The following is a 13,030-nucleotide window of genomic DNA, read 5'->3' as shown; positions in this document are numbered from 1 at the left end:
CATTGACCCATTGAAAACTGGGGTCCTGGGAGGCTGAGGGCTCTGGCCTCCACTGGGGAAACTGGACTCTGGGTGAAGCTCCCAAGCCAGCGCTATGTGGCCCCCGGAGACGACCTGCTCTCCTGCCTCTATTCAGGGCCGGGCTCGGGGGTGCATGCATCCCTGGGAAACCCTGCTCTCCAGTCCACCACCCCCAACCCAGGATGCCTGGCTCTCCCCGGATTTTCTTCCTCTGGACTCTGGAACCTTCTGTGGATCCTCTCTCCTCAGGATGAGGAAAGCAAATGTTGCTCTGCCTACCAGGTCCCCAGACATACCCCCACCCCAGGGCCTCCAGCTCTCTTCTCCTTCATTCTCCGACGACTGCAGCCCTTCTCTGCAGTGACAGGTGGCAGAGTAGGGTACCCTACCCCCACCCCAAACCCCACCCTCCGGGCCCAGGGCCTGCGTCTGGCAGGGGAGGCTGGGTCCCCATGGGGAGGACCCGGCTGCCCAGCAGAGGGGTCACCAAGGCAGGTTTGTGGGTCCCCGCCTGTGTTGGGGCTGGACTGGTGCTCAGAGGCATCCAGCTGTGGGCAGGGCCAACAGGGAAAGCCCAGGGCGCATCTGCAGGACCCTTGTCAGCCTTTTCTAAGTGCTTTCCCTCCACGGTGGAGCTCAGGCGTCCCTGGGGTCATATTTTCAAGAACATGGGGGAGTGGCACCCTCACTCATCAAAGCAGAAGCCTGGCCAGCAACCCCGGAGGAAGAGCTGTCCCCTCAGAGCGGCAGGTCAGGCTGCTGTGAGAATCATCTGCATTTTCAAACCATTATGGTCCCTGTGGCACCCACACCAGTTACATCAGAACCGCCCAGGGGTTGCGCAGGGTGGGATTTAAAGCTCCCAGATAGCCGAATGAGCGACAGCCGAGCCTCACAAGGACCCTGAAAGGCAGGGACTGTTGTCATCCCCACTGGGCTCAGAGAACTCAAGCCAGTTGACCAGGATCAGAGGGTGAGTGGGAGGGATGAGGGGTTCCCCCCCAACCCCTGCACCAGTGGAGATCCGGGCTTCCAGTGGGGCTTCGAGTGGGACCAGGAGGCCTCAGGCTGGCCCAGGAGCTGGTTCTGTCTCCCTAGAAATGGGAAGACATTTCTGCCCCCTCTTTCTCTGCAGCGCTGGGCTGGGCCTCCTCCAAGCTCCAGAGGTGGTGGGTCACCTCCACTTACCTAGCCAGGTCCTCTCACTGGAGAGGTGTGCACTTTGGTGAGGGGGAGGCTATATTTTTGAGGTGAAATATTGTATAACAGCCAGGAGCACAAAATATTAAAAGCCCATAGGTGCCAGCAAGGTTCGAACCAGAGTCAGAAAATTCGGAACAAGGGAGGAAGGCTCCTTTTGGTGGAGGCCCTGAGGTAGGGTGGGATTATCTGGTTCCCAGGCTGCCTCTATCCTCAGGGTTAGAGCAAGCCGTGTGCCATAAGAGGGTCCCGGGATAGTGCCCCCAGGATAGGGTTACCAGAGTATAGGCAGAATATATCCTGCATAATTTTGCCCTGAATCCTATGTTGATCATGTCAGAATGCCTTCAATGTCTTATATTCAGCTTTTTCCAATAAATTGCAAGAATTCAGCAATTAGAGCTGTTTTAGCTTTTTTTTCCTGCCACAGTTACTGGTACGTACATCACTTAAATGGCAACACGGGCTAAAAATCATATACATCCCTCCCAAATAAAGATCTGGACAATTCCTTATGATCCCTCCTGCAGATTTAGCTGAGGGAAGACCAACAGAAGGGACTGAGAGGTAAAAACGTTTATTTATTTATTTTTATATTTAAGAAAGAGAGAAACTATTCTTTAACCAAAATCCCAAATAAGGAAAATAATGACTGATAATTAGCGGTGACTTGGGATCAGTTCACAAGGAAGGTCTGAGAAACTGTCACAGTCAAGAAGGCCCCGAGGAGACGAGACGACTAAGTGTAACGCGGTGTCCTGGACGGGACCCTGGAATGAAAAGGGACTTGGGTGAAAAGGGAGCTGAATAAACTACGTGTGTGTTACTCGCTCAGTCAGACTCTTCCACCCCACAGACTATAGCCCACCAAGCTCCCCTGTCCATGGGGATTCTCCAGACGAGAATACTGGAGTGGATTGCCAGTTCCTTCTTCGGGGGATCTTCCCAACCCAGGGGTCGAACCCAGGTCTCCAGCATTGCAGGCAGATTCTTTACCATCTGAGGCACCAGGGAAGCGCAAATAGATAACAAGTATCAGTGTTGATTTGCCAGTTATGACCGAAAAGTCCAATAAGTGATGAAGTGGTAAAGAATCTGCCTGCCAAAGCAAGAGACACAGGAGACTTGGATTCAATCCTGGGTCAGGAAGATCCCCTGGAAAAGCAACCCACTTCAGTATTCTTGCCTGGGAAATCCCATGGAGAGAGGAGCCTGGTGGGCTACTGTCCATGGGGTCACAAAGAGTCGGACATGACTGAGCACACACAGACACATACCATATGAATGCAATGCTAATAACAGAGGAAAATTGGAACTTGCCAGGTGGTCCAGTGGTTGGGACTCTGTGCTTGCACTCCCAGGGGCATGGATCCCATCCCTGGTCTGGGAACTAAAATCCTGCATGCTGTGCAGTGTGGCCAAAATAATAATAGAGGAAATGGGTAAGTGGAGACTCTACTATCTTTACAATTCTTCTGTAAATCAAGAGCTATTCTAAATTATTTATTTAAAAAGAGGCAACTTTGGGCACTAAGACACTAATGGCCTTCCCTGGACAGGAACATTACACACATGTTGCCAGGGGAAGAGTATATTCAGTGTGACCCCTGTGAGAGGAAGAGAGCACTGGGAAACCCAGGCAGTGACTCTTCCAGACTCCACTGGTGTCTTCTCCCCTTCCGACCTGGCTGTGTATCCTTGCTACGGCTCTGTAACAAGTGAGGAACACAACTGAACGCTGAGTGTGGAGGTGGTCCAGCACCCCTAACACAGTTGTTACTCATATTCTTCCATTCTGTTATTTAAATCCTGTTGCCTCTCTTTAATAAAAGTGTGAGGAAATTTCCCTGGCAGTCCAGTGGTTTAAGACTTTGCCTTCAAATTCAGGGGGTGCAGGTTTGATCCCTGCTCAGAGAGCTAAAATCCCATATTGCCTTGGGGTCCAAAAACCAAAACATAAAACAAGCAATATTGCAACAAATTCAACGAAAACTTCAAAAATGGTCTATATTAAAAATAAAAATATCTTAAAAAAAAAACCTGCAGGTGTGAGAATATCAGTTTATTTGAAGTGCTGAAATAATAGTTAAATGTTAAAGAAAAGACCCCAATAATCCATTGAGTGAAGCCTACTTATGTCTTGTTCATAATTCTCAATATCTCTTTAGCAATAGGATTATGTATGCTGAAAGAACAAACAGCTTTACTATAGAACTCCATTACTTACGGGAATTTTTTGAAAGCAATAAGGAAAGTATTGGCAAAAAAAAATCCTTTGAGTGTCAAGGATGTTCTTAAAAGGAACCTTATTTATGAACAGGTAAAGAAATTCCTACCTGAAGTAGATAATTATTATGGCACTTACCCTTACCATAACTATCTTTTGAAATGATTTCATCCCCCACAGAATTCTGTCTTTTATATGGAGTTACTAAATATTCTCCTGACATGGGAGCAAGAGAAAGAGTCATATGTGGGGTTAAAGACAGGAATAAATTTTAAAAGTCATTGGTCAAGAGAAGCAATGCAATCCAGAAAATGGAAAAGCAGCTTTGGCCATGAAAGATGGTATTATGTGTTTCAACAAATAAAATTTGAATAACAATTCTCAGAGTTGTTTATATGCCAGTACATGCTCAGTAAACTGGCTCATAATGTTACTGTTGAATGTGTTTGCTCATTAATGAATGTTTAACAGACAAAATAGTGCACTTAGTTAGATGTGATCACTGTAGATGTGTTACAGTGCAGTGGAATTTAGATTGCTACTGTAAGGAATTTAATAAGCAAATTCTGCAAAACAAAGATCCATCAAGGAGAACGGAATCATCAGGGAAATCTAATTAAAGAGACATGTAACTTAGATACTTCTGATATTTCAGATAAATAATAAGCACACTTTAATCTAAGTATCTTCTACACAATATTGTTTCAGTATACATTGCATAGGCAATTAATTATCAACATACAGGGAGTGCCTTTTATGAGCCGTACACTTTTTAAAAATTAATCTGGCAGCACCAGGTCTTAGTTCCCGCATGTGTGATCTAATTCCCTGACCAAGGACGGAAACCCAGGCCCTCTGCATGGGAATCTTAACCACAGGACCACCAGGGAAGTCCCTAGCCATACACTTTTAATTATATTCTCTTTGGCAGAAAACCCCTGATGGGGTCACAGTTGAAACAAGGTTTTCCTTTTCTCTCCATCCCTTGTCCACTCACCCCAATATCACACTTCAGGGATCGGTGAAGAGCAGTCCTGGGAAACAGTTCCTGCAGCGGGGGTGGTTCTTCCTCACCTCTTCGTCTTCCCTGAGCTCCAGTCCTCCTCGTACGTACGTAGCCTGTAGTCTGGCTCCAATAGCTGCTGAAAGTTCTCTTCTGGCAGGCCTACCCCACTGTCCACAATCAGCTCTTAGTTTTGTTGAAATTCTGGGTACTCTCAGAGTAGAGTCAGTCCCTCTCACAACCTCAGCCCTTTTGAACCCTCACCCACTGGGAAAGTGCCTCACCTCCGCCACCAGAGGCACATTTACCCACAGAACAAGAACTCTGATCTCATCTTTCAGTTATTCAGGGCTGTACCATGCCCATAGCGCAGGAAGGCAGAGTGGATCTTCTCCCCATTTCACAGATGAGGAACATTCCCTCAAAAAGATCATGCACACTAGTGCGGTCGCATCAGTTCATTTAATGCTGAACTAATTCTAAGCCAAGTAGTACATAGCCATTGCCCGAAGACTCCTAAGTGCTTCTCTTGCTCCAGATGTCCCAGACCCTCCCCCAGGGCATCCTGGACCTCATCACAATCCACTAAGGAAGGATTAATGCTTAGCACAGCAGGAAACCTGGGGACTGTCTTCTGAAGAGCAGAGCCTGCCTCACGTCAGCAGAAACATTTTTAATATCACTCCTGATTACATGACTCACCAAGATCACATGACTAGATAGATTCCAGACATGGGGAGGAAACTTAGGTTGAGGAAAAAGATACAAACGAAGCTCTCTATTTAAGGAAAGGGAGATACAGAATAAAACCTGCCTTACTCTGTGTTCTACCTTCCCTGAGTCTCCGTTACGCAGCATCCTAACGTGATGTGTATATAAAGCATCCAATGATAATTCACTTTCTTCTTTAAATCTTACAATTGAAATAGTCATTCTACTTCCTTTGTGATTAACAGCATAGTCCAGGAGTTAGAGCTGGGCTGTTCCTTTTACTCTATCCAGTGAAGGCTTTGTAATTCCAGTATTTATCTTATTGATACAAGTCTCTTGGGAAGATACCTACATGTTGAAACAATCATCCTGGAAGTCACAATATCAGGAGCTACCAAGTACACTCACAGGCATTTCTACTGCTCATAGGCAGGTATATGTGATAAGTCATATATATCCACAGGAAGAAAATATCATCAAATGAGACCTGAAAGACCACATACATCTGTATTAGGGATTAAGGTCGCATCCCCACTTCCCTCTCCATAATGTCTCCTTGCTTATCATTGTGTCTGGATTATGATGATGATGGAAGGAGAACTTACCTAGGATGAGAAGTATTCAATACGGCACATGGGCTTTCAGCTACATTAAGCCTGTGACTAAGAGTACTCATTTGAACAAGGCTAGCAATACAGCTCGAAGAAGGCAATGGCACCCCACTCCAGTACTCTTGCCTGGAAAATCCCATGGACAGAGGAGCCTGGTAGGCTGCAGTCCATGGGGTGGCCAGGAGTCAGACATGACTGAGCAACTTCACTTTCACGTTTCACTTTCATGCACTGGAGAAGGAAATGACAACCCACTCCAGTGTTCTGGCCTGGAGAATCCCAGGGACGGGGAAGCCTGGTGGGCTGCCGTCTATGGGGTCGCACAGAGTCGGACACGACTGAAGCGGCTTAGCAGCAGCAGCAATCCAGCTAACCATGCAGCCAATAAAGTTTCCCAGGCTGCTGTGAGCTGAGCTGATCTCAGTACTCATGTTGTGACTCCAGTGGTCTCAGAGGCGACAGCTACTAACGTGGATGTGGGGTGGGCTCTGGAAATTGCCAGAAGTTCCCGCAGAAACACAACCAGATCAAGATTAAAAGGGCATTAGTCAGAAGGCTGAGTGGAAATGACAGCAGAGGAAAGATGGCAGTAATGTTTCACATGTTAGAAAATGAATGGACAAGTGGCAACTGATTGAGCAGATGTGAGAAAGTTGAAAACTAAGGTGAAAAAGAGACAGGACAAATTTGGTCATAGACTCATCAAATTGGAGACATCAGGTATCTTTGAACACAGGGTGCAGGTGAGGGTTGAAGGTAAGCTAGACAGACTAACTTGCTACTTTTTATTTATTTGTCTATCTCACGCCTCCCCAACCTCCATGTCAAGAGAATTCATCTTCTAACCTCCTACAGCATTTTACATATGTGCTTTACAAAGAATAGATACTAAATCTTTTGAATGAGGGAGTGAATGAATGAATGAAAACCTGGAGTGAGAGAGAACTTAAAAAAGAACAGAGTGGGTGACTGAGAACCAGCTGATATAAAGAGATTTTTCCTAAAGATATCTGAAGGTAACATCTATGAACACAGACCTTCTTAGAATTTGTGACCACGAGGATAGAGACACCCTCGGAAATCATTAACCCTTCTTGCCTACCCACAGCACAGCTTATATTATAAGCTCTTTCAACACAGTGAGAAACATCACTTTTCTGACCTAAAGGACAGTAATTGTTCCCATTCATTAAAAATGCATATATCTGCAAAAAGGAGTTCTTCAGAAACAGCTCAGTCAGGATAGGCTCAACCGCTGAATTGCTCCTGCTGCTGCTAATTAAAATGAATTCATCAGCCCCTAGGGTTAAGCCGGAGGTTAGGGTGCAATAGAGCTCAGTACCAACATCTCCCTGCTTCAAGATCTCTTTGTTCTTAAAGACCTAAAAGGAAACAAAAATATGCTTAGTTGGAATCAGTGGCTTGCTGGAGAAGCCTCTTTCCAGATTTCAGGTGCTTCGTTCATCACTGACCTGGGAGAAAAGCATCCTGTTCATGAACTCTACAGAAATGTACCCTCAAAACAGAAACTTGGAAGGGACAACCAGAAAATCTCAGTTCTTACAAAATCCTTCTGAAAGCTTCACCCATCTGGATCAGGGAACTATAGTTCTAACTTAACCCGTGTACACAGGTAACAAAGACCCCAGTTTTCTCTAGAACAGACTACCCTGTGTAGCACAGCCTCAAGCCCTGGCTGTGTCAGGCCCTGCCAGAAGTTGGAAGGTGCCTGCAGCCTTCTTTTGTAAGACAAGCAGAGCCACCTTGTGGTTGAGTTAGAAAACTGTGTTTGAGGCTGCAGTCTCGCTGAAACAGCGTTCAATGAGGATGACCCTGGAGGGAGGAGACAGGAAAAAACTGGAAAACAGGCCTCATTATCAAGGAAACTTGGAGTAAGTGGTATTTATTGCGTTTCAAAAAACGAAGGGTAGGGTTCCATTGGCAACTGAGTTTAGGAAATGCTGAGTTAAAGTTAAAACAAATTTGTTCTCTGGCCCTCTAATATGTCCTGATTGATGGTGAATCTCTCAGAATAGTATTAATGTATCAAGCAGTATTTAAAAATTGATTTGAGGGATACAGAGATAAATTAGAAGTTTGAGATTAACATATACACATTGCTGTATGTAAAATAGGTAACCAACAAGGACCTACTGTATAGCACAGGGAACTCAATATTCTGTAATAACCTATAATGCAAAAGAATATGAAAAATATCAAATATCAATCAAAAAAATATCAAAAATAGACACACACAATAAGGGCTTCCCTGGAGGCTCAATGGTAAAGAATCTGCCTGCAGTGCAAGACGCTCAGATTCAGTCTCTGGTCGGGAAGATCCCCGGGGAAGGAAATGGCAACTGCAGTGTCCTTGCCTGGAGAATTCCATGGACAGAGGAGCCTAGCAGACTACAGTCCATGGGGCCTCAAGACTCAAACACGGCTTAGTGACTAAACCACCACCACCACCATCATGTACACTAAATAATTCTATTGAGTCAATATTAAATTTTTCAATGACATGATGGTGTCATGGTTCTTTAGGAAAATGCCATTGTTCTTAGGAGACACAGGCTAAAACATATACGGGTGAAGTGTTACGACATCTGCGATTTACTTTTAAATGGTTCAACTAACAATGTATATGTAAGGTGAGGGGGAGGCAGATCTGGCAAAACATTAACATTGGTGAATTTGGAAAAAGAGTTTAAATGCTGTATGTGCTTTCATTATACTCTTCTTTCAAATTTATATAGGTGTGAAATTTTTCAGGGCTTCCAGGTGGCTCAGGGGTAAAGAATCTGCCTGTAATGCAGGTGATGCAGGAGACGTGGGTTTCATCCCTGGGTTGGGAAGATTCCCTGGAGAAGGAAATGGCAACCCACTCCACTATTCTTGCCTGGAGAATTCCATGGACAGAGGAGCCTGGTGGGCTACAGTCCATGGGGTTGCAGAGTAAGACAAAACTGAAGCAACTGAGCATGCACACATGCTCGAAATTTTTCAAAATGAAAAGATAGGAAGAGAAAAGAGTTAAATGTTTTTAAATTTTAAACATTTAAATGTCATTTACTTGGGCATTTAATTGGCCTAATTCAGGTGTGTGGAGAATCCATATATAGTCAAACAGCACAACTCATTACAGACAAATTAGGTTTTCCTTACCTGTTCACACATTACTTTAAGAAGAACTAGCTCAGTTGAGTTTTACCCATTTCTTTCCATTTAAAACAGACTAGGAGAATTTGAGATGCTGAAGCAATCATTTTCTTGACCTCAACTACATTTTTTAGGCCTGACTAACCTCTTTTGCTGACTATATAAAGCAAAAATACATACATTAAAAAAAAAAACTTAATGCCTAGGAGAAATTGACAGACTTGCCATCATAATGAGAGATATTAGTAATCTTCTCTCAGTAATTGTCAGGTTAAACACACAAAGCAATAATTGGCAAGTATACAGAAGATTTGGAGAACACTGTAACAAAAAAACTAAGAAATGGCTATCTTAAATAACAAATGACCATATAGTAAGCCATAAAGCAAATCTTCATAATTAATTTCAAAGAATCAGTGCCTAACAGGACCTATCCACTAATCACAATGCAATTGAGATAGAAATTAATTTATAAAAGATAACTTTTTATGAAGGGGAAATGGTGGGGGGCGGTGGTAAATAAAATTGGGAGATTGGGATTGACATATATACACTACTATAAAATAGTAATTAAAAAGGACCTACTATACAGCACAGGGAACTTTTCTCAATATTCTGTAATGACCTATATGGGAAAATAATCTTAAAAAAGAGTGGAGATATATATAGGTATAGATAAATAGATATTATATGTGGATATATATATGTAACTGATTCACTTTTCTGTACACCTGAAACTAACACAACATTGTAAATCAACTATCTGATCAGATCAAATCAGATCAGATCAGTCGCTCAGTCGTGTCTGACTCTTTGCGACCCCATGAATCACAGCATGCCAGGCCTCCCTGTCCATCACCAACTCCCGGAGTTCACTCAGACTCACATCCATCGAGTCAGTGATGCCATCCAGCCATCTCATCCTCTGTTGTCCCCTTCTCCTCTTGCCCCCAATCCCTCCCAGCATCAGAGTCTTTGCCAATGACTCAACTCTTCGCATGAGGTGGCCAAAGTACTGGAGTTTCAGCTGTGGCATCATTCCTTCCAAAGAAATCCCAGGGCTGATCTCCTTCAGAATGGACTGGTTGGATCTCTTTGCAGTCCAAGGGACTCTCAAGCGTCTTCTCCAACACCACACTTCAAAACCATCAATTCTTTGGCGCTCAGCCTTCTTCACAGTCCAACTCTCACATCCATACATGACCAGTGGAAAAACCATAGCCTTGACTAGACGGACCTTTGTTGGCAAAGTAATGTCTCTGCTTTTGAATATGCTCTCTAGGTCGGTCATAACTTTCCTTCCAAGGAGTAAGCGTCTTTTAATTTCATGGCTGCAGTCACCATCTGCAGTGATTTGGGAGCCCCAAAAAATAAAGTCTGACACTGTTTCCACCGTTTCCCCATCTATTTCCCATGAAGTGATGGGACCAGATGCCATGATCTTCGTTTTCTGAATGTTGAGCTTTAAGCCAACTTTTTCACTCTCCACTTTCAACTTCATCAACAGGCTTTTTAGTTCCTCTTCACTTTGTGCCATAAGGGTGGTGTCATCTGCATATCTGAGGTTATTGATATTTCTCCCAGCAATCTTGATTCCAGCTTGTGTTTCTTCCAGTCCAGCGTTTCTCATGATGTACCCTGCATATAAGTTAAATAAACAGGGTGACAATATGCAGCCTTGACGTACTCCTTTTCCTATTTGGAACCAGTCTATGTTCCATGTCCAGTTCTAACTGTTGCTTCCTGACCTGCATACAAATTTCTCAAGAGGCAGATCAGGTGGTCTGGTATTCCCATCTCTTTCAGAATTTTCCACAGTTTATTGTGATCCACACAGTCAAAGGCTTTGTCATAGTCAATAAAGCAGAAATAGATGTTTTTCTGGAACTCTCTTGCTTTTTCTGTGATCCAGCAGATGTTGGCAATTTGATCTCTGGTTCCTCTGCCTTTTCTAAGACCAGCTGGAACATCAGGAAGTTCACGGTTCACATATTGCTGAAGCCTGGCTTGGAGAATTTTGAGCATGACTTTACTAGTGTGTGAGATGAGTGCAATTGTGTGGTAGTTTGAGCATTCTTTGGCATTGCCTTTCTTTGGGATTGGAATGAAAACTGACCTTTTCCAGTCCTGTGGCCACTGCTGAGTTTTCCAAATTTGCTGGCATATTGAGTGCAGCACTTTAACAGCATCATCTTTCAGGATTTGGAATAGCTCAACTGGAATTCTATCACCTCCACTAGCTTTGTTCGTAGTGATGCTTTCTAACGCCCACTTGACTTCACATTCCAGGATGTCTGGCTCTAGGTCAGTGATCACACCATCGTGATTATCTGGGTCGTGAAGATCTTTTTTGTACAGTTCTTCTGTGTATTCTTGCCATCTCTTCTTAATATCTTCTGCTTCTGTTAGGTCCATACCATTTTACTCCAATATAAATTTTAAAAAAATCAAATAACTTTAAAATCTATACATTTGAAAATATAAAGATGCATAAATAATTAATAATCAATGACAAAAAATTAGTGAAAATTAGAGAAGTCTAAGAACTTTCCCATTCCCCCAACAAAAGATGTGCACATCAAAATGTGTTGAGATACAACTAGTGGGGGAAATCAGAAGAAAATATACAGCTGTGAAAGTTTATAATACAGTAAGCATAGCTTAGCTTGGACTTCCAGAGAAGGCAATGGCAACCCACTCCAGTACTCTTGCCTGGAAAATCCCATGGATGGAGGAGCCTGGTGGGCTGCAGTCCATGGGCTCACTAGGAGTCGGACATGACTGAGTGACTTCACTTTCACTTTTCACTTTCATGCATTGGAGAAGGAAATGGCAACCCATTCCAGTGTTCTTGCCTGGAGAATCCCAGGAATGGGGGAGCCTGGTGGGCTGCTGTCTATGGGGTGGCACAGAGTTGGACACTTCTGAAGCGACTTAGCAGCAGCAGCTTGGACTTCCCAGGAAGTACAGCCAAATAAAACAAAGCATTGTATTGGAGAGGGTGTTCCCTGGGGCAAAATTGAAAGAGGGAGTGAAGCTGGAGAGGAGGGAGGGAGATGTAAGGATGCATTTTGTGTTGCTGCTAGAGGTGCTCTGGGTCCTCCTTTGAGGAACTGGTGGAACTGCATCTCTGACTCCTGGCGGTAAAGAAAGAGAGGGTTGCCACAGGCTTCATCCACCATCAGTCAGAGGCTTGCCCCAGAAGGTGCTAGCTAAGTCCTTCCATATTTCCAAATTGAGCATCCAGAGCAGGAGGTAAGAGGTAGTGTTACACACCTGAAGCAAAACACTGTCAGGCCTCACCTGATTAGAACCCACGCATTGTCTAAAAGTTAAAGATGCACATACCTAGGACCCAGTATTTCCACCCCTAGGTTTTCCTTGTGTGCTAGTTGCTTCAGTCACACATGACTCTTTGCGACCCCATAGACTGTGGCCCACCAGGCTCCTCTGTCCATGGGGATTCTCCAGGCAAGAATACTGGAGCGGGTTGCCATGCTCTTCTACAGGGGATCTTCCTAACCCAAGGATCGAACTCAGGTCTCTCTTATTGTAGGTGGATTCTTTACCATCCGAGCCACCAGGGAAGCCCAAGAATACTGCAGTGGGTAGCCTATCCCTTCTCCAACAGAACTTCCCAACCCAGGAATCAAACTGGAGTCTCCTGCATTGCAGGCAGATTATTTACCAGCTGAGCTACCAGGGAAGCCCAAAGTATTCCCTAGAGAAATTTTAAATTGTGCACCAGAAAAACATTCATAAAGCCAGATTTGTTGTTTTACAACATCAGGAACAACTTACATCCCACCAAGAGTTGAATGGATTGAGTATGATGGTGTAAGTACAGTGGAATAAAATAGTACAATAAAATGAATGGACTACAGTTAACACATCTCAAAAGCAATATTGAAAGAAAGAAAAAGCCATTAACAGAAAAATACAATGTGATTCTAGTTATATAAAGGTCTACAACAAACAAAGCTTAACAAAATATTGTTAAAGTCTCCAAACATATATGTAAAACTATAAAGAAAAGCAAAAGAATGATAGATACAGATTTTAGGATAGCTGTCATGCCTTACGGAGAAGGCAATGGCA

This window comes from Bubalus kerabau, chromosome 10 (assembly GCF_029407905.1).
Source record: "Bubalus kerabau isolate K-KA32 ecotype Philippines breed swamp buffalo chromosome 10, PCC_UOA_SB_1v2, whole genome shotgun sequence".
Taxonomy (NCBI): domain Eukaryota; kingdom Metazoa; phylum Chordata; class Mammalia; order Artiodactyla; family Bovidae; genus Bubalus; species Bubalus kerabau.
This window is presented reverse-complemented; position numbering follows the sequence as displayed.